Source organism: Giraffa tippelskirchi, chromosome 3, assembly GCF_054371585.1.
Source record: "Giraffa tippelskirchi isolate mGirTip1 chromosome 3, T2T-mGirTip1v1.2.pri, whole genome shotgun sequence".
In the NCBI taxonomy this organism is placed as follows: Eukaryota; Metazoa; Chordata; class Mammalia; order Artiodactyla; family Giraffidae; genus Giraffa; species Giraffa tippelskirchi.
This window is the reverse complement of record NC_137277.1, coordinates 77,715,249-77,737,578: the sequence shown is the minus strand read 5'-3', so window position 1 is coordinate 77,737,578 and position 22,330 is coordinate 77,715,249. Positions and strand designations below refer to the sequence as shown.

The window sequence follows — 22,330 nt, the reverse complement described above, 5'->3', positions numbered from 1 at the left end:
CCAAAGAATGGCATACAGATATGGATTTTAGCATCGTATCATGAGACAGTGCCTTTTAGAATTTCAGCATGTAGGATCACAAATCATCCCAAAAGCTACTTAATCTGCAGAAAGTATTTACAACAAGCTAATGCCCCCTAGAATAAAAGGGAGCATTTAATGTGGCAGACCATGATGGAGGGGAAGCAATAAAAGAGAAAGCACAGCTTGAAGTGCAGTATAACTGGGTGACTTACACCTCCCCACTGAAGGCAGCAGACTTGCAGTTACGGAACTGCTAATCTGTTCTACTGTTTTTTAATCAGATGTTGGCATTATCTGCCACTAATTGCTTTTTCATTTCCACTTGTAATTATTCCATTGCATGTTTGTAGTGAGAAGCTGAAAATGAGGCAGATCACTGAGAAAGAATTAATTGTTAATGAATAATCATCAGTAGGAAGCCAATTTCATTATCTTCAAAGAGGTAGCCAGAGATTAACCACTAGCTGTGGTTCTCCTACTTTCTGTGCATGACTGTAAAGTAATCACAAATAATCACCCCCTCCAACTTCATCAATTATTTTCTATTGTGTGGATTGATACCCATTTTTGTCTTTGTTGTTTAATGATAATGGCAGTATTCATGCTGGGGAGTGCTAATTGGAAGGTGTTACATTCAGTGGGCTCTAGGCCTAATTATTAGAGCATCTTCTTCATTAGCACATGATCCTTCAAGAGTTGCATGGTGGGAGTTACTAATTTTTCCAAGTTATAAGACTATCATAATAGGAAACTTTTGCATGTCCTTAGGCCGAGTAACACACAGAAAATCTTCATCTGGTCAAAGTTGTGTAGCTACCAACAGAGACTTTCTGTTTAAGTAAAATAGAATGTTTTAACCTGATATAAGTCTTTGAACACAAAGCTCATTTCTGCCCTAGAAGCTCAATCTGCCTAGGACTGTTGATGAGCTTTCACTTCTGCTTTGTTTCTGAACTAACACTTGTTCTTCAGAACGGCTCGCACAGCCCCCTGTGATTATTACAGCTCTCAGTCAAGCTCTGCCAGCTATTAATAGAAATACTATGAGATGAGTTTGAAAGTCAGGATGGAAGCCTTCTAATGTTTGTTGCCACAGTGGCCAGTTGATGTCGCTCCCAGACTTAGGGAGAAAGTAAATATGCAGCATGATCACATGTTTGCATGCGTGTTCAGTCATGTCTGATTCTCTGTGACCCCATGGACTGTATCCTGCCAGGCTCCTCTGTCCACTGAGTTTTCCAGGCAAGAATACTGGAGTGTGTTGCCATTTCCTCCTAGTAGGGGATTTCCTGACCCAGGGATTGAACCCACATCTCCTGCGGCTCTCGTGCTGCAGGTGGATTCTTTACTACTGAGACACCTGGGAAGCCATAGGGCTACCTAACTTGTCCAGGCTTGTTCAAGCGCATTGACTCTCAATGACCTTTCACAGAGCAGTAGAATTTGCTGCTTTCAGACCTGCTGTAGCCCCAGGAACTGCCACAGAAAACCTCTTGTCCAGACTAGCACGGGTGCATTCTCCTGCCTCCCTTTCCATGGTGCACTACAGTTTTTAATTAGTGTGGCAAGATAGCTGCCCTTACAATGGAAATGAAATTCTTCAGTGCTTGCAATCACTCCCAGGCAATCCAGGCCTTATTCCTAACTAGACCCACAGCTAAAGATAGCATGTATGGTGGTGCAGCAATATCAAGTGTATTGGGTGACAGAGCATGTTTTTCAAACATCTCCAGGAGAGAAACTTGCAAAGAGATAGAAAAATTAGAGGTAGTTCAAAGAGTGTAGGCTTTGGGGTAAGTTCTGTGAGTTGGTGTAAATTATTTAACCTCTCAGAAGATCAGTTTCCCTCATTAGGTTGTTATAAAGGTGAATGAGAGGTTGCATGTAAAGTATAATACTAAACTCAAGGTCTGGGATCTGATCCATGCTTCCCTTGGTTAGAAGCAGGTCAAGAAGAACCTTAATTGTCTAAATAACAGGTTGTTTTCTGAAAATTAAATTAAAAAAAGGTTTCAGAGAATATTAAGAATGTAACTCAAGTTCTACAACAGGCAGATCCTGAAAAGACGATGACTAGGTATAAGAGCATTTATTTCTTGCTCATAAAAACCTGCTGTGAAGTAGTTATGTCTTTCTTCTCTGCAGTCAGCTGGATATTCAGACTCCCTTAATCCGATGGTGTTGCCCTCTGATGACACAGCTTCCCATATCACCACGGAAGGGAAAAGAGAGATGGCTAAGGCATAGTGGCTGTCGTGTACCTTCTCCAGATGTGATGATTGTGTCAGTTCATATTCCTGTGTGCTGGAATACAGCCATGTGGTTCCAATCTAGTGACTGGGGACTTGTCCTTCTCCATGACTGGTGTGACAAACAGCATCACGTATTGTATCTGCTATGGTGTGCAAAGAGTAAAACAACCAAGAGATTAATTTGGAAAGATTGTACTGAGAGTTCATAGAGATGGTTTGGAGCAGAAGAAAGACTAGAATCGAAGATGCTCTTCAGAAGAGTATTAGAATCACAGAAGGAAAGAGATCATGTAAGCTTGAGAATAGTTTAGAAACCATGATTAAAAATGTCCGACATTTCTAATGTCGGAGTCATTATGTCTAATGTCTGAAAGGAGTCACAGACATAAAATTCCAAGCTGAAACAAAAGTTGTGTAGAAACACTGGCTTTGTATGAGGAGACTAGGTATGGCTAATGAGAGTGGGGAAAGCATATCAGGTGGTCTTCAAAGCAGACTAAGTTATATATCAGATCACTGCTGATATGATCGGGGAGGAATAACCATAAACAAGAGGAAAATACACCTACAAAAGACCTGGACATTCAAATATCTGGGAGGAAGGTTCAAACATTTCCTGTAGAGTCACTGATGAGAAGTATCAAATTTCTAGGCAGGTGAAGAGGGTCTCTGAATTGTTTCACGGTGAAGATCCTACTCAGAACTTCTCGAATACAGTAATACTATTATTTTTTCACATAGTGACTTTTACTCTAGCACAAAACAACCTTCCAAGGACAATAGCATGAGGCTCTTGGTTAATCTGTTGTTAAATAGCAGATTGGGTAGGAGGAGGTGAGAAGTAGGGGAAAGGGAATGGTACACACAGGCTTACCCACATCTTCACTGTTTTTAATGTTACCTGTGAGAAAAGTGATTGCTGTGGGATGAACCTAATAGGTTGCTAACTTATTAACCAGTGGCATTATTTTGGCATTTGGGCATTAGATTATTCCTAGATGCCAAGCTGTAAATTGATGCTATGGACTGAAATGCTTTCTTTTGATTAAGTTTTAACTAAGACCCCTTGCTCACATGCTGTATTTGTCTGACTTAAATTATTATATATGACGTTTCACAGGGCATTAACCATGCACTTCAAGATCCTGACCTTATGTAGGCATTCAAGCTGGTTTACTGATGCTTAGCTTCTGTTTCCAGAAGTTTTGTTTCTGTGTCTCACTCCCTTCTCAATCACTTGACTAATGTCTTTGATGAAAAAAGCATTCTATTCTCCCTTCTCCAACCTTACCATTCTACTTCACCGTGGCCACCACCATGCCATTGTTACAAAGTTAGCAGGTGATGATTTCATTTTTATTTTTTATTTGTTTTGCTTGGAACAAAGGGATGTTCAAGTCGGAGGTAGGATGACACAGTTAACGATCCTGTGGTTGCAACTTCATTCTGTCAGAGACTAGAGAATAGAAAACCAGTCCTTGAGGGCAAGCATGAGCACTTTGAGTAAAAAGGCATCCTGGAAGTAGGGTCTACAGAGCATCCCAGTCCTACAAGACATTTTCTTTAAGACCTAGATATAGAAATCAAATCTAAGAGCTTTAATTATTGCTTTTTAATAATTGTGTATGATAATAGTGTTAGTTGTTCAGTCGTGTCCAACTCTTTGCAACCCTATGGACTGTAGCCCACCAGGCTCCTCTGTCCATGGACTTCTCCAGGCAAGAATACTGGAGTGGGTTGCTATGCCCTTCCCCAGGGGACCTTTCTGTCCCAGGGATTGAACTCAGGTCTCCTGCACTGCAGGCAGGTTCTTTGCAGTCTGAGCTGCTAGGAAAGCCCCAATAATAATAATAATGTTACCTTAAATTTTAACACTTACAGAACTTTATTCATGAATTCAGGTGTCTAGTATTGTATAAAGGGTATGAAAATGAAGAGCAAGCAGTTCTTGCTCTACAAAATTTAAACTCGTATAATTTTATCTCCTAACAGTAGCCCTATTTCAGGTGCTTCATGGGTGAGCAAAAGAAAACCAAAATAGAGATTTTAGAGGCCTCTGTTTTCAGGGATAAAGGTAGTTTAAAAATTAAATAAGATGGTCAAAATAATGATTTTTTTATGAAATCATAGTTCTGGACTTCAGGTTGAAATCTGTAACTACTCTTTAAACAAGTTAGTGATAAAAGTAAGTGAGGTTATCACATATTAAAATAAATCTTGATACAATTAAGAAAATCCTAAAATGTCTTTGGGAGCTTTTTATTCTGTCAATAAACTCAGTCATCATATATTTTTACAGATGAGATCTTTCTAGCACCTATTGTATTTTTAGTACTTTATGCAAGAGATGAGAGCTAATTACATAACATCAGGCTCACATTCTATACATTTCCATGAGAAAAACTAGGTTCTGAATCAACCATAAAGATTAGCAGAGAGTCTCACGAATGAAGCCATAACAGAGACCATTCTCAAGTGAAAACTTTACCCTACATTGGTATTCTCCCATTTTGTCATCTCATATCAATTTTAATACCTTATATCTCATCAGAGAGCGGTTATACTCTGACACGTTCCCTCCTGGTGCAAAATAGCAGCTTCTAAAATATAAATCACTGCAGAGAATTGCTGGATTTAGAGCCAATTCTTCTAATCGAAAACAACAGCAATGTTCATTTCAGCTTGAGAATGATGATTTTTGTATGGTGATATAATGGTACAGACTATAATGGTGTCAACCACAGACATAAAATATCCTTCAAATGGGCTACCTTTTTTGCATTTAGACTAGGGTGACTTCTGTCACATTTCTTTCTTTGGCAGGGAAACTGACAATCTATTAAATAAATATTAATCCCTAGCAGTCTTCAAAGCAGCCTCAACCATATCAGGATTTTAAATAACTTCATTAATTGCTTAACTACCTTTCCCCTGAATTCCTGAGGGATGCTTTGATGCTCATCACTCTAATGAGTTACCAAGTGATTCATGACTTCAACCTGTTATCACGCAAAATGCATTTCCAGTTGGAAATTTTTATAGAAGGTTATGCCAGAAAGTTAGTAATGACTCTAGACTTTAAAGGGGGCAGATTTTGTTTATGAAGAAAAAGTGATTTGAAGCTTTCTTGTTTTCCTTTTTTTAAACAGTATACTCTAAAAGGGTATAATGTGTCCAGAAATTAAATTTGGGCAATATATGATCAAAGGAATTATATTTGAATGGTGAAGATGATCTGGCTTATCTGTGGGGGCTTCCCTGGTGGAACAGTAGTAAAGAATCCACCCGACACGAGTTCAGTCTCTAGGTCAGGAAGATCCCCTGGAGGAGGACATGGCAATCCACTCCAGTATTCTTGCCTGCAGAATCCCATGGACAGAGGAGGCTAGCAGGCTACAGTCCCTGGATTCGCAAAGAGTGGGACACAACTAAGCAACTGAGTATGTATGCACAAAGTATCCATAAATCCATAACAGCAGCAATGTCTATTGCTAGTCCTGACTTTCCTTGTAAGATTTCATATCACTTCTCTCCTCCCAAAGTAATCATTAAAAACAGTGGATGATTTTTTATTAATTTAGGCAAGATACAATTGAGAAGGTAACTATTTTTTCAAAGAGCAAGAAGAAATTATTTTTAGAAGTCTATGTTTCAAAAGCTGTGTTTGTTGCTCTCCACTTGAATTGTAATCAAGCACTGAGTATTCTTTATGTTTCACTACCATTTATTATTGTCATGCTAGCACCAATACACAATTCTTTTAAGTACTGTAAAGCTAGTAAGGAGAAGCGTGCTTCCTGGAGAAACCTTTCCAGTAGCCCTCTGCTCTTTCTTGCGTTCTAGATTGGCTACCCTCCAAGGAGTGGTGCCGAGCCGCCATCTTAGCATTTACTGTTGCCTCTGACCTGCGAACAGTCACCCATTTCCAGGGTTCTGAAAGCTAAATAGAGAAAGAGGGCTAAAAGAAAGTCCAGCTTTCTTTTTTATTGAATTAACTTTCATTGAAAGAGGGCTAAAAGAAAGTCCAGCTTTCTTTTTTATTGAATTAACTTTCATTGGAATATAGTTTCTTTACAGTGTTGTGTTAGCTGCTGCTGCTAAGTCACTTCAGTCGTGTCCGACTCTGTGCGATCCCATAGACGGCAGCCCACCCGTCCCTGGGATTCTCCAGGCAAGAACACTGGAGTGGGTTGCCATTTCCTTCTCCAATGCATGAAAGTGAAAGTGAAGTCGCCCAGTCGTGTCCAACTCTTCACGACCCCATGGACTGCAGCCTACCAGACTCCTCCATCCATGGGATTTTCCGGGCAAGAGTACTGGAGTGGGTTGCCATTGCCACTGTACAGCAAGGTGAATCAGCTATATGTATACATATATCATCTCTTTTTTGGATTGCCCTCCCTTTTAGGTCCCCACAGAGCACTGAGGAGTGTTCCCTGTGCTATACAGCAGGTTCTCATTAGCCATCTATGTTATATATAGTGTCGATAGTGTGCGTATGTCAATCCCAATCTCCCACTTTATCTCCAATCCCCCAAGTACTTCTTCTGTTACTTTTCTTTACAAAATTTGTCTTTGAGTCTGAGACCTTACTAGAAATTAAATCTTCTATTTCCTGGAAAGATAATTGAGGGGTAGTTGAAAGTTAATTGAAAAAAAGATAATTGAAAGTTAATAGCTGCTTAACTCAAATCTTCTTGTTTATAGCCCCTCTTTTGACTCCTATGCTCAGAACCTGGTGTCTCTAGTTCCCTGGCTTTTCTGGGGTTTTGTGGCACAAATCAATTCATTTTCCTGGAGCCTACAGATTTCAACTTTCTTCTTTGAAGTGTGTTGACATTAATGTTACTCTGTGGATTTTTCTTTTTTTGGTCTTTTTTGGATAACGATGATGTTGGTGATTGACCATCACTTAAGCAGTGTGAGGAGTAGAGCCGGGATAGCAGATTTGTTGAGGCTGCCGTGTTAACTAGGTGTTAACATTTGTCAAGTCTTGTCTTTTTGTCAGGGATCTGAGAGTAAACAAACAGTAGGTCTAATTTGCACAGAAAATATTTCCAGTCTATATGATTGAAATGCCTTTTTAAGCATTTCAGTCACATGACTCCTCAGAACCATAGAGATTCCACAGAACTTTCCTGGGTACCTAGCATCCAAGGAAGGCAAGAATAAAAGGTTGGTAGTAGGTGGGACCTCGGGCCACCAATCGTACCTCTCACTTTTTTTTTTTTTTTTACTAGTTTTAGTTGTTATATTCTGCATATGATTTTAATTGAACAGAGTTGCAAATATATAAACTGTTTGAATCCAGTTAAAGTAAGTGAAGTGAACTCAGTCATGTCTGACTCTGCAACCCCATGGACTATGCAGTTCATGGAATTCTCCAGGCCAGAACACTGGGATGGGTAGCTGTTCCCTTCTCCAGGGGATCTTCCCAACCCAGGGACTGAACCTATGTCTCCCGCATTACAGGTGGAATCTTTACCAGCTGAGCCGCCAGGGAAACCCAAGGAGACTGGAGTGGGTAGCCATCCATTCTCCAGGGAATCTTCCTGACTCAGGAATTAAACTGGGGTCTCCTGCATTGCAGGCAGATTCTTTACCAACTGAACTACTAGGGAAGCCCAATTAAAGTAAAAATACAGTTAAATGTAGACTATCTTGAGAGCTCTTGAGAATAAGTGGCTGAGCTTTATGAGACCTCGTGCTTTATTAACCTTGATGTGCTGAAACGTTTGTCTTAATTGTTTTGTCTTTGCTATCACTTATATATATGTAGGCTATGGGATAGGCTTCTGTGTCAGCACATAGTCATGCTCACAGTGGAGATTCTTTGTACCTTAAAGAGGTGTTGACTTGGTATTGATGCAAACAGTGGCTGAGTCCTTCAGATTGCACAACTACTATAATTTGTGATTTTTATTTTCTCCTTTGTTTTACTCTTTCTCATCTTGTTTGCACTTATACCAACTAGTCCAGAAGTTCATTCTTTTTGCATTACCTATCCAGCATATTTAGATATCACAATCAAATAATTCTTTTATTCTACAATGTACTCTGTCAATTAGCCCACATTCCATATAATCATCAGGTAAGTATTTCTGTCTATTCCATGCTCACTTTAATACTAAAGATTTCATTTTCCCAGGCACAGAGCCATTTCAAAACTTCATATTTTCAGAAACTTCAATTTTTTATCAAAGGATAATTGATGATACAGGAAAATAATAGACATAGGTTCTCTGTTTCATAGAGAACCAAATGAGAGGTAGGTAAACACCTAATTGGAGAAGGCAATGGCACCCCACTCCACTACTCTTGCCTGGAAAATCTCATGGACAGAGAGCCTGGTAGGCTACATTCCATGAGGTCGCTAAGAGTCGGACACGACTGAGCGACTTCACTTTCACTTTTCCCTTTCATGCACTGGAGAAGGAAATGGCAACCCACTCCAGTGTTCTTGCCTGGAGAATCCCAGGGACGGCGGAGCCTGGTGGGCTGCCGTCTATGGGGTCGCACAGAGTCGGACATGACTGAAGTGACTTAGCAGCAGCAGCAGCAGCAAATACCTAATTTATTTCACAAAGGAGCATGTCTCCTATGCCCTTATTATTCTTGTTGGGAGTGTTGCCATTGAGGAGAACACAGTTCCCACCCAGATCTTTTGCCCTCCTTGGCCCACTTCAGAGGCTTCCTGTATCTGTTAAATCTTAAGGAATTTATTCCTGAGTCAGTTGTTGACCAGCGCTTTTTTTAAATTACTAATTTATTTTAATTGGAGGCTTATTACTTTATATTATTGTGGTGGTTTTTGCCATACACTGACATGAATCATCCATGGGTGTACATGTGTCCCCCCATCCTGAACCCCCTCCCACCTTCCCTCCCCATCCCATCCCTCTGGGTCATCCCAGGGCAGCAGCTTTGAGTGCCCTGTTTCATGCATCGAACTTGGACTGGTCATCTATTTCACGTATGGTAACATACACGTTTCAATGCTATTCTCTCAAATCATCCCACCCTTGGTTTCTCCCACAGAATCCAAAAAGTCTATTCTTTACATCTGTGTCTCTTTTGCTGTCTCGCATACAGGGTCATCGTTACCATCTTTCTAAATTCCATATATATGCATTAATATACTACATTGGTGTTTTTCTTTCTGACTTACTTCACTCTGCATAATAAGCTCCAGTTTCATCCACCTCAGTAGAACTGACTCAAATGCATTCTTTTTAATAGCTGAATAATATTCCATTGTGTATATGTACCACATCTTTCTTATCCATTCATCTGTAGATGGAGACCAGTGCTTTTAAATCACATATTTAAAATGTATAATTTATAAAATATTAAAAAAATTATTAGTGGACACATCCTATTGTATAAAAAGTCCAGTATATGAAATGTTTGGAGCACATTCAATTTTTACAAAAGAATATCTGTAGGCCTTGATATAGGACCAAATTTTCAATTATTTGAGATTCAAGGCATGAATCAGACTTTTCTCAGGGATCCTCTTTATGCATGTACATACTTTAGAGAAGAAAGCACATATACCAATTGACCATATTCATAACTGCTATTATAGAGTCAAGTGATGCTTGATGTTTTTCTATTCAAAGGCAAATAAGTTATAAGAGAAAATTACATGATATTGAAAAGACATGCTTCCAGACAAGAAGATGTTCATTGGCATTTTATAACAAATTTTACCCATAAGTTCTTAATTCCTAGACTACCTTATCCTTCTAAAATAAATACTGATAGGTAGAAGTTCTAGAATGTATTTCCTTTTTCCCTGAAACACATAATGAATTCCTCCATGAGTAGAGAACTCTGCCATGCTTCCCAGGAAGCCTCGATCAGATAACACTGATGCTCTTGCTGCTTCTGCAGCCTTTTTCTGTGCTATATCACATGTCACTCAAGATGAACACTCAGTTTCAGTGTGCTTCCTTTTGCTTTTTATATCTTTCATTAAAGAGAGAGGATACGAATTTTTCTCAAACAGCATGTATATTAATAGATAAATCCTTTCCTAGAACCCAGACCACAAAGCACTACTTTCTTAATCAGATAGCAAAATTTTTTTTTTAAAAAAAGAAAAGAAACAAGAATCTTTTAGGTACCAGAAAAGTATGCAGGTGCTGCTGCTGCTGCTAAGTCGCTTCAGTCGTGTCAGACTCTGTGCGACCCCATAGACGGCAGCCCACCAGGCTCCCCTGTCCCTGGGATTCTCCAGGCAAGAATACTGGAGTGGGTTACCATTTCCTTCTCCATATGCACATGCAGTGAATCTAAAATTAACCAGTTTGAACTATACCACAAGTCACGTTTATTGCCAGTGTCAACACAGAATTCAAGTTCCGATAACATTCTTGTATAGTTCTGGTAACACCATACTGTGGCTTCATCTGAGCATATTAACTGTTTACAACTGATATGTGATGGTTGAGGAGAGTCAAATGTTTGGTTTTTATGGTTTATGTGTCTGGTGGTGCTTTTTCAACTGCTAAAATATATTGTGGTCTCATCACTCAAAAAAGACACCCATTTATTTACACCCTGGACAAAATCTATCCTAAGTGTTCCAATGGCTGAGTGAGTAAGCAGTTTGAAGGATAAATCATCTGTTCTCATAAAGTTTTAAAAGGACTAAGATTAAGCAATTAGAAAGAAAATAAAAGGAATAAGGTCAAACAGATTAAATAAAGATTGATTTTAGAATAAGACTTCATCATCTGTTCTAAAAATAGAGATTGGTGCTAAAGGATTTAACAAAAAGTATAGAGAAAATGAAATGACTTCTGAAGTCAGATTATTAGATAAGCGAGTTAGGATTCTTTAGTCACTCGGACTAATAGATTAGTACTCTCTAGTCATTCAGCAAATTCATCAATTAAGTACTCAAATAATTCCCCAAATTTTCCAAGATACTTGGGTATTTTGCAATAACTAAGCATAATCTCTGTCCTCAAGATAGAAGAGCATAATATTAGGTAATAGAAAACAGTCATATGACTATAAACAGATAAGTACACAGCTATGCAGGAAAGAAACAAAGTCATGGGTAAAGCTGGGTAAGGAAGAGAAAGGGCAATTTACAAGAAGGTAAAACTTCATTTCTCTTAAAGCTCAGAAATGTGGTTGATTTCTTTCCTGAGCACAAAAAGGAAAATAATGAGTCACTAACTAATCATTTTTGCAAAAAGCAGTTTTAGTTTCCATTGTTCTTTGTATCTATCTCTAATAATAAAAATGTGCCAATAGACTTAAGAAGAAAATAATCCATAAAGTGAAAAGTTTAAAGGTTTTTAACATTATAAGAATTATAGTTCAATATATAACAAATATTTATAAAAAGAACTAGCTATATCATATGACTTAACATTTTTATATTATGACTAAATATATATGTTCATCATCTTCCCTTCCATCATGCTCCCTCTCCAGTATTTCCTAGCTCTAATAATTGGCATCATCATCATCTGCCAAGTTGCCTAAGTCAGAAATGTGGGCATCATTCTTAATTATTATCGCTCTGTTGGGCTTCCCTTGTGGCTCATCTGGTAAAGAATCCACGTGCGATGCAGGAGACCTGGATTCAATCCCTGAGTTGAGAAGATCCCCTGGAGAAGGGAAAGGCTACCCACTGTAGTATTCTGGCCTGGAGAATTCCATGGGCTGCATAGTCCATGGGATTGCAAAGAGTCGGACATGACTGAGCTACTTTCACTTCACTGTCAGCCTTGATGCTCAATCAGGCCCTGAGCTTTATACTTTCACAGAAGTTTGTTGAATCCTTCACTTTTCTCCATTCCCACTGTACTCTCTCTATAGGTCCTTACATTACTTTAGTCTCCACTTTCTCCAGTCCTCCAAATTGAAGCAAGTCTAATTTTTCTGTAGCATGAATCAGAATGGAGCATTCCTAATTTGAAACCTACTTTAAAGGTTTCCCATGATTGGAAAGATCCTCTGGAGAAGAGATAGTCCATCCATTCCAGTAATCTTGGGCTTCCCTTTTGGCTCAGCTGGTAAAGAATCCACCGGAAATGTGGGAGACCTGGGTTTGAAAAACCCCCTGGAGAAGGGAAAGGCTACCTACTCCAGTATTCTGGCCTGGAGAATTCCATGGACTGTATAGCCATGGGGTCACAAAGAGTCGGACACTGCTGAGCGATCTTCACTTTCACTTTGATGATCTTAAGGATAAAGTTTAAAATCCGTAGGTTGCTTTCCCAAGCCCAGTCTAACCTGGAACCTATTTACCTCCTGGCCTCACCTGCATTTCTGTGTGCTCCAGCCCTCTTTCTTCCTCAACTGTAGTAATGCTGGGGACACCCTGTGGCACCATTCATGTCTGGGTTTTCAAGCAAATTCTGCCTTCTGCACAAAATGTTCTTCCGTCCCATCTTCCCACACTGCCCTTTCCACTATGTTCATAATTTCCTACCAGGTCCTCAGTTTACTTAGACTTTCCATAATAAATTTTTTCTTGACTTCTGTTCTTAAGTCTTCGGTGGAGGGTTTATTAGAGTAGGAGCCCCTTCTATTGTTATTGCATGTTTACTTGTAAGTCTCACAAGTTCATTATTGAGAGTTGAAATGATATCTTATTTACCATTAGATTATATGCCAACATGTAGCATGTTGTCTGGCACTCAGTGAATAGCTTTTGGAGTAGTTAGTTAATAATAGACATACTTTCTTCTACAAAGCTTTCTTAAAAAGAAAGCAAAAACTCTGCTAATATCTAGAGATAAAGCTAAGCTTCCCTAACACTATTTGTAGATAGTTCTGCTGTATTATTCATACTTGACTTTGTTCGCTCACAATCTTTAACTTAAGCAAGCTAAAAGTGTTGACTGCTAACATTCATTAAGTCCTAACAATCTGTCAGGTACTGTGTTACATTCTTTACAAATACTATTTAATCTCAGTTACTCAATTGAAAAACATGGCATCCAATCCTCTTTCTCCAGTTTTATCGGGGGTATAACTGACAAAATTGTAAGATATTTAAACAATATACCATGATGATTTGATATATGTGCACATTGTGAAAAAGATTCCTCCTATTTAGTTAATTAACACATCTATTACCTCACATATTTACTCTCCTTTTTTGCTGAGAACATTGAACTACACGTTAGATCCTCAAAGCTTATTTATTGTATAGTTGAGTTTGTGTCTTTTAACCAACTTCCCCCTATTTCCCTAACTCCTGGGTCCTGGCAACCACTAATTTACTCTTTGCTTCTATCCATTCAGTTTTTTAATAAGATTCCACATATAAGTGATACCATGTAGTATTTTTCTTTGTTAAGTTTATTTCACTTAATGTAATGCTCTCCAGGTTCATCTGTGTTGTCACAAATGGAAGAAGTGCCTTTTTTTTTTTTTTAAAGACTGAATAATACTCCACTGTATACATATGCCACACTTTATTTGTCTATTCATCTATTGATGGGTACTTAGGTTATTTCCATACCTTGGCTATTGTAAATAATGTAATGAGTCTGGGAGTAAAGGTATCTCTTTGTGATCATGATTTTGTTCCTTTGTATACATATCTGAAAGTAGATTACTGGATCATAGGGTAGTTTGTTTTGTAATTTCTTGAGGAATCTTAATACTGTTTTCTCTAGTGACTGTACCAACTTAGAGTTCCACCAACACTGTGTAGTTGTTCCCTTTTCTCCACATCCTCAGTAACATTTGTTGTCTCTTATATTTTTGATAATAGCCATCCGAACAGGTGTGAGTTGATTTGCATTTCCCTGATGATTAATAATAGTGGGCATCTTTTCACGTGTCTGGTGCCCATCTGCATGTCTTCTTTGGAAAAATATCTATTCAGATCCTTGGCCCATTTTGGGGGGACTATTTGGTTTTTTGCTCTTGAGTTCAATCAGTTCCTTGTTTTGGATATTAACCCCTTATTAGATGTGTGGTTTACAAATATTTTCTCCTATTCCACATTACCTTTTCTTTTTGTTCATGGTTTCCCTTGATGATCAAAAGCTTTTTAGTTTGATATATCCTACTTGTTTGTTTTTGCTTTTGTTGCTTTTTCTTTTGGCATCATATCCCCAAAATCATTAGACCAGTGTTGAGGAGCTTATTACCCAATATGGGAGACTTGTGCCTGGTAGCCTTATTAGCAATCAGAACCAGGAAGTTTGGTGACTTGTCTATTGGGCAGCAGCCACAAAAGCTGCGATGCAGACATGAGTACAGACTCCTTCCAGGGAAATACTGGTGACTTAGAGCCAGCTTCAGGTAGAAGGAAAGGGAAGTGTCTGCAGGTCCCCTGGTTTTCAGTAATGATCACAGCAAGTCCCTAGATGTGTGCTAAATTAGAAACCTGACCTTCAGGTAGCAGCTTCCAGAGTATGCAGATGGGTTCCTTTTAGGGAAAGCCTGGAGGATGAGTGATTTTCTCTGCTCCCTCTGTGCTGGGCAGAGGAAGAAGAGCCATGGTGAGGGCTTACGGACATGTTAGCAGTTGCTTATTTGTTTGTTATATTCTTGGGGGTCTCTTGATGAAAGCCTCACTGACTTTCAGAGCTAGGTGTTTGGGGAATCCACCCCTAGGATAGAAATCATAAAAGCTGGGACCACTAAGTGGGAGGTCCAAACTCTTAAGTCCTCAGGGAGAAGCTGGCATTTGGGCATTTGCTACTGACTGTGTTAGTGTGTTGGGCTTTATGGCAAGAGTGTCAGACTTTCCATTTCATTGTAGGTATTTTTTTCATTTATATTATGTGTAGGAGTTGCTCAGCTAGTTTCTGGATTTCTCTCAGAGGTAATTGCTCTGTGTATAGCTATACACTTGTGATGTCCGTGAGAAGGAGGGATGCTCAGGAGTCTCCTGTATCACCATTTTGGTCAGGCTTCCATCTACGCTTCTTCACCTTCCCATTTTCTCTTTTATGACCCTGGTTTAAGCTACCGTTGTTTGTTTCTTTTTTAAAAGGTCTAATCTATTGAATAACCTCAGATATGCAGATGACACCACCCTTATGGCAGAAAGTGAAGAGGAACTAAAAAGCCTCTTGATGAAAATGAGAGAGGAGAGTGAAAAAGTTGGCCTAAATCTCAACATTCAGAAAACTAAGATCATGGCATCTGGTCCATCACTTCATGGGAAATAGATGGGGAAACAGTGGAAACAGTGTCAGACTTTATTTTGGGGGGCTCAAAAATCACTGCAGATGGTGACTGCAGCCATGAAATTAAAAGACGCTTACTCCTTGGAAGGAAAGTTATGACCAACCTAGATAACATATTAAAAAGCAGAGATATTACTTTGCCAACAAAGGTCCATCTAGTCAAGGCTATGGTTTTTCCAGTAGTCATGTATGGATGTGAGAGTTGGACGGTGAAGAAAGCTGAGCGCTGAAGAATTGATGCTTTTGAACTGTGGTGTTGGAGCAGACTCTTGAGAGTCCCTTGGACTGCAAGGAGATCCAACCAGTCCATCCAAAAGAAGATCAGCCCTGGGTGTTCATTGGAAGGGCTGATGTTGAAACTGAAACTCCAATGCTTTGGCCACCTGATGGGAAGAATTGACTCATTGGAAAAGACCCTGATGCTGGAAAGAATTGGGGGCAGGAGGAGAAGGGGATGACAGAGGATGAGATGGTTGGATGGCTTCACTGACTCAATGGACATGGGTTTGGGTGGACTCTGGGAGTTGGTGATGGACAGGGAAGCCTGGCGTGCTGAGGTTCATGGGGTCGCAAAGAGTCGGACACGACTGAGTGACTGAACTGAACTGAATCTACTGAAATATAATTTACGTAGCACAAAATTCTCACATTTAGTTTTACAGTTTGGTAAGTTTTGGCAAGTGTAAATAACTGTGTGACAGCCACCACAATTGAGATACAGAACATTTCTATGACCCCAGAAGTTTTCTCATGGCCCTTTGTAGTCAGTCCCCCACCCCTTCCCATCAATGGTAATATCTGATCTGTTCTCTTTATCTACAGTTTTGCCTTTTTAAGATTTTTATAGAAGTGAAATATTAATATTAAAGTGTCTAGCCTTTTGCCTTGGTGCAGGTAGCAATATTTTGTTCCTGTTGTTGCCGAATAATGTTTTATGGATATACCACAATGTGTTTATCTCTTAAGCAGTTAATAGATACCTGAGTTATTTCTAGAACAAATAACTATTTATAAAAAAGTTGCTTTAACATTCTCATACACGTCTTTGTAGAGACAAATTTCTTTTTTCTTTTGAGTGAACATCTAGAAATGGAATTTCTGGATTATTTGTTAGGGGTATGTCGACTTCTACCAGAAACTGTTTCCCAAAGTTGTTGTACCATTGTGCATTCCCGCTAGCAGTGTATGAGTGTTTCACTTGCACTGCCTCTTCCCAACACTTGGTATTTCCAGGTTGGTTTTTTTTTTTTTAATGTTAGTTAATATAGTACATGTACAGTAGTATATCATTGTGCTTTTAACTAGTAACTAATGATGTTGAGAAATTTTACATGTGCTTATTTCTCCACCTGTATTTCTTTTGTAAAGTATCAGTTTAAATATTTTGTAATTTGTTTTAAAGAATGCAGTATTTGTCTTTTTTTTTTAATTGTATGAATTATTTATATATGCTGAATCAGTTACTTTAAGAGGAGGTATGTGTTTTGCTAACAAGATTTTGGCTTGTTTCTTTTCCTAAGAGTGTCCTTTGAAGAGTACTTTCTAATTTTAGTGAAATCCAATTTATTATTATCCTATGTAAGAAACCGTAATTAAACTGAGGTTGTGGGAATTCCCTGGTGGTCCAGAGGTTAGGACTCTGGACTCTGTCTGCTGAGAGCCCACATTCAACCCTTGGCCAGGAAATTAAGACCTCACAAGCCTGGAGTCACAGCCAAAATAAAACAAAAACCAAACCTGAGGTCATGAAGATGTTCTCCTGTGTTTAATCCTACAAGTTTTATAATTTTAGGTGTTTTGCACATGGTGTGAGATAATGCTAGAAGTGAATATTTTTGCTTAAGAGGTTAATTTTTCTGCGAATCATCTCTACACCAGGATCTTCTCTGTTTTGTAGGAGCTGATAAGGTCTTAATATCTATGCTTATTTATATTATCCCAAGAAAACATTTGCTTCCATGGTAGGCATATACCAGAACTGTCTTGTTTGACTCTCCTAGACATTGTATGTAACTAATTTGGAATGTCTTAGACCAGTTATCGTTATCTAGATTCAACGTGACTGTGTCTGTGCATGCCACACCTCTGTCATATGAGCAATGAGCACTGAAGCAGATGATGCTGTTGGCCCAGTGACAAACTAGATCCAGGTGATGTGACCTGGTCCCTTCTCTTAAGTACTAATGGTAAGTTATGTTGGATATGCTTTCACACCTTCTCTATAGAAAGTGATATCCTTAGTCTTCCCTGGGAAAGGAAATGGCAATCTTCTCCAGTATTCTTGCCTAGAAAATTCCATGGACAGAGGAGCCTGGTGGACTGTCAGTCCATGGGGGCTCAAAGGGTCAGTCGGAATTGAGCATGAGCACCATCCATAGTCCTAGTATTGTAATGTTGTATTAAGTCATGCTTTCCACTTGGTAACATTTGACTTTACCAGAGCCATAAGATACTGAGTAACAAAAGATGAATGATGAATTTTTAAACATATATTTGCCTTTTTTATTTTTTAAGATGCCAAAGCAGATTTCATGATGGTATGTGTAGAACATAATTTGATTTTTAGAGCTTTCAGAAAACTGGAAATGAATTTCTCTTCTGGTTGGATATCTGTTTCGGTTGTTTGTTCCTCCTCCCACAAATTTCCTCTCTATTTATTCTGCTTTATTCCACATGGATTCTATAGATTTGATTTAAATTGCACCGACTTGCACAAGACATATCGACCCTAGAGAAGTTTGACTCTTTTAACATTCTACTCACCACTAATGTTTCTGTTTCATTTGGGCTTTTAATTTGGATGAATTCCAAATTACTATTTATTCTGATAGAAACACTGCTAATTACACAAAGCATCCTAATAAAGAATAGAAACACAATTCAGAACTTCCTCCTTCTAGTATTCTAATACCTAGTGGCTTTCAAATAGCATTAAGGCACTTTTATTCTATAGATATTATCCCATGCTATTAAAACTCTTGCTACTTGATGTTTTTCTAATGTTGAGCAAACTTTAGATTCAAGGACTTATGGAGAGTTCTTGATCTTTCAGATAAATCTTAAATTTCACTAACTAGAAACGCTTAAGCAAACATAATGGCTTGCTGCTGAGATTTTAACATAAGTCACCAGAGTTGTACTAAAAACAGAGTGAAAATAAAGGGATACATTTTATTTGCTCAATCCTGACATTTCTCAAAGTTTGTTAGGCTCTCAGTCGTGTCCAACTCTGTGTGACCCCATGGACTGTAGCTGGCCAGGCTCCTCTGTCCATAGAATTCTCCAAGCAAGAATGCTGGAGAAGTTTGTCATTTCCTCCTCCAGGGGATCTTCCAACTCAGGGATTGAACCTAGGTCTCCTGCATTGCAGGCAGACTCTTTACTGTTGGATCCTATTCTCTTGTTCACATCTTCATATTACTATAACAGATTGCATTACTTGCTGATTCTTCCTCCCCTCTTTTCATCCACACCCCGTGCTTTGTTTTGGAGTTTTCCATCAAAGAGTGAAGTATTTTCCCTGCCTTTTCATTCTGAGTTTAGGCATGTGACTAGCTTAGGCCAATAAGATATCCATAAAGTGAAGTTGCTCAGTCATGTCCGACTCTTTGTGACCCCATGGACTGTAGCCTGCCAGGCTCCTCCATCCATGGGATTTTCCAGGCAAGAGTACTGGAGTGGGTTGCCATTTCCTTCTCCAGAGGATCTTCCCGACCCAGGGATCGAACCTGGGTCTCCCGCATTGTAGGCAGACGCTTTACCGTCTGAGCCACCAGGGAAGTCCATAACTGTGACACAAACAGAGACTTGAAGGAGAGCTTCCAAAACTGTGCTTATTCTGTGCTTCAGCCGCTGCCGTGAAATGTCAGCCTCAGACTAGGTTGCTGGTTCCAGAATAAGGGTAATAGACATATGAAGCAGAACCCAACTGACCCAGCTAAAATCAGTCTAGACTAGTTTACCCTCAGATTGCATTCAGATGCATGAATGAACCCAGTGTAGATAAATTGAATCTTGCAGACACAGAACAGATGTTTATTGCTATGTAATATTGAGATTTGTCATTGTTCCATAGATGTGTCTAGAAAAAAGCTGATATAATCACCAACTAGGTTAAAAACCTTTTATGGGTACAGAACCTTTGTTTTATTCATTTTGCCTAGCACTCAATAGGGGCTTATTTAATGTACACTAGATGACTTCATGGGTGTGTGCTAAATCACTTCAATTGTGTCCAATCTGCAAGCCTATGAATCTAGCCCGCCAGGCTCCCCTGTCCATGAGATTCTCTAGGCTAGAATACTGGTGCGGGTTGCCATGCCCTCCTCCAGTGGATCTTCCTGACCCAGGGATCAAACCCCTGACTCATGTTTCCTGCACTGCCAGCCAGGTTCTTTACCACTAGCACCACCTGGAAGGCCCATGACTTCATCAGTAACAATCAATTGAAAATAATTTTTCTCAATTGTTTTTTTGTTGATATTCTGAGAGATCATGCCAATAGCCACAATTGAATGTTACAAAATCTAATGCAGAGGTCCGTTCAGTTACTAATCTGTAATCAATCATCACATTTTTTCCTCCCAAGATCTCCAGGGATAATTTACATGAGCCTCTCTCAGTCCCTGACATAGTTGATGTTTAATAGCTCTTAGTAGTAAGAGGTTGTGCTGACAAGGATAAGTGGCCATCATGAATGATCTGTAGATCATAAATGAGCAGTGCATGCAGCATTTTTTATACCCCACATCTACATGGTGAGTAGCATTTTACTTCAAGCAGATTGAAGAGTGAGCTATTTTTAATCTCACATTCTCCTGTTTTTACCCCAAAGTAAATATACTTATCTTTTTCCCTATTAAGTGTGGTTCTTAAAAATGGATCTAAATAACAGATAAAGGAGGAATTTCAGGTAGTACTGCCTCTCATGAGAAGGTTTGTATATTAACATTCATTCATTTTTTTGTTCATTAAATTGTGCTGAGCAGCCATTCTGCCCAGCACTGTGAGAAGTGTTGGGGATGTAATGGTGACCGAGGTAAACATGATTTCTTCCTCCATGGAGCTCCTGACTTGGAGGTGGGGACATGTGCGAAGAGACAGACACTGAACAGGAGAAATACATGTGTGAGAAGGAGAGGCAAAGGCTGCACTGGAGTGTATGGCCAGAGTTGCTAATCTAGTCTGCAGAAGCAGGGGATTCCCCTGGGGAGGTGATGTTTACACTTGAAGAAGTTGGAGTTGGCCCAAGAAGTATCAGAAAATCATTCCTAGAAAGGCAACTGTTAATGTAAAAGTCCTGGGAGAGACTGATCATAGTTTGTTTCAGGAACTGAAGGTAGTCCAGGACCACTAGAGTTGAAAGAAGGGGATGATCCTGGATGATAACTTGAAGAGTGTTCAAAGTTTTGTTTGTCAGAATACTGTCTAAGAGTAGTGTTTGGATTGCCTGGGATGCTTGTTAAACAAGCAGGTTCTGGAGTTTTCCCCTTTATTATATGCTTAGACTCTCTAATCAGAGCCTGAGCCTCTGATCTGTATTTTTAATAGGTTCATCCAGCAATTCTTATACCCACCCCCTAAATTTTGAGAACCACTGGCCTGAATGGTTAACAAATAAGCAAGGGTTGTTCCTGCTATACTTTTGTGGCTGATCTGGTAGTCCTTTTTGTACAGCCCTGTAATCATTGATATGATCTACTGCTAGAGTCTCTCATTATCAGGGTCTTTATTCTTAACCACTGCTATTTAAACAGTATATTTATTGGCAATTCCATATGATAGATAAACATATGCTAAGATGATGTCTGTCCACATCTGACTCTTCCAAATATGCCTCAGTTTACCACTAAATGGATCCTCAGAAAATATCTGTGATGCTTGTTTAAGGTTCCTGTGCACATTTTGGTTAGCATTACAAATTGACTGTCCAACAGAATTAGGTAGAGAAACTATGTATCAGATCTATGATGCTTTGTGAATAATTGACTAGCCACACAGGTGCATAAGATTGCAAATGTGTTTCTTTCTTTTTGTGATGAATGTGTATTATTAAAATCTGGTGGGGAGGGGAAGATTCCAGGGATTTCTTTTCATCTTCACAGTAACAAAATTTTATACATAGTTCATTATATGGCTTATCATGTAGCCAAAATTTTCTAAATTCCTTGACATTATTGTATTAATACTATCACCTATACCACTTTTGCCCTGAGAAAATAGAAATTTATTCTGATAATGATTGTTATGATTTACACAATATTGGCTCTATTTTCTTCTTTTCTGGATGTGGGTGTTGCTACAGCATGGTGCTCCAGTCATTCTCCCTGAAAGCACTCTGCGCTCTCACCTTGTAGCTTTTGTCACAGTTGTAGTGATGTAATAACTCATATAATCATTTCATGTTTGTTACCACCACTTGATTATAAACCACAAGCGGTCAAGATTCATGCTGGAAGTTTAACTTATGCTATGTTCCTAGTACAGGTAGATGGTTAATGCATAGTTGTTTAATTAAAGAGTCGGTGAACAGAAAAGAGTGGGGAATCCTGTGTTTCCTCCACTCATTTTTCTCCAGGCTTTCCTGGTCCACTGTGCAACACAGGGGCCCCAGGAGGAGGCAGAAGGGACCCAGGTAATAAGCTCCTCTCTCCTCTTCCGAACCTCTGCTCAGTCCAGACTCAATCCCTCTCCCTTTGGCTCTGGGTGTCAGATGTCCTGCCACTGTGGACATACACAAACACAGACATAATTTACTCTGAAGCTAGTGAAGGTTTTAGTGAACTGCCAAATAATCGCAGCCTTCTCACATGGCCCTGATAGCTCAGCTGGTAAAGAATCTACCTGCAATGCAGGAGACCTGGGTTCAATCCCTTG

At 39.2% G+C, this 22,330-nt stretch overlaps 1 protein-coding gene and 1 long non-coding RNA gene across 3 annotated transcripts in view; one reads left to right on the top strand and one right to left on the bottom strand.

Annotated features, from left to right (window-relative positions):
- LOC145542363 (uncharacterized) overlaps nt 1–17,192 on the top strand; it is a 248,547-nt gene extending 231,355 nt beyond the window's left edge. The window contains exon 7 of the long non-coding RNA XR_014079809.1: nt 15,259–17,192. This is a non-coding gene — a long non-coding RNA (uncharacterized LOC145542363). The remainder of the gene's footprint in view (nt 1–15,258) is intronic.
- The window catches only part of LOC145542362 (uncharacterized), a 144,224-nt gene that overhangs the window by 5,841 nt on the left and 116,053 nt on the right, over nt 1–22,330 (bottom strand). The window contains exon 3 of one of the 2 annotated variants that reach the window (XR_014079808.1): nt 2,286–2,419. The exons of the other annotated variant lie outside the window; for it this stretch is intronic. The gene's annotated coding sequence lies outside the window, so the exon portion shown is untranslated. The remainder of the gene's footprint in view (nt 1–2,285; nt 2,420–22,330) is intronic. 2 annotated transcript variants of the gene reach the window in all.